Source organism: Eimeria tenella, genomic scaffold, assembly GCF_000499545.2.
Source record: "Eimeria tenella Houghton genomic scaffold, Eth_scaff2785, whole genome shotgun sequence".
NCBI classification, from domain to species: Eukaryota; Apicomplexa; class Conoidasida; order Eucoccidiorida; family Eimeriidae; genus Eimeria; species Eimeria tenella.
The window spans coordinates 2739-3167 of record NW_013542660.1 but is presented as its reverse complement, the minus strand read 5'-3'; positions in this window follow the sequence as shown (position 1 = coordinate 3167).

Sequence of the window (429 nt, the reverse complement as noted above, 5' to 3'; positions counted from 1 at the left end):
GTCCCGCCAGAGCCGCCAGATTCATCGCATTTTCAAGTCCAAACGAATGAAATAACAAATAAAACAAATAAATTAAATAAACACGCAAAACAAACAAATGAAATAACCAACTTTTACCCAACTAGCGACTCCAGCTCGCTCTTCGGCCGCGGCAGCAATGTTTCTTAGCCCATTTGTCCTGCTGCCCAGCCTGCTCTTGGCGAAAACAGGAGCCAAGTTCGTTTTTGCTGCGGACTTGGAGGCAGACAATGCAGTTGGTGGGTCCCCAGCAGCAGCAGCAGCAGCAGCAGCGTTCTAGCTGCTGCAGCAGCAGCGCAGGCTGCAGCAGCAGCACAGCAGCAGCACGGCAGCCAACGGCGCCCGTGCTTCCTTTGCTTCAGCCGCAGCCAGTGTGTGCCACTGCAGAAACCTGCGGCACCCAAGATGAGC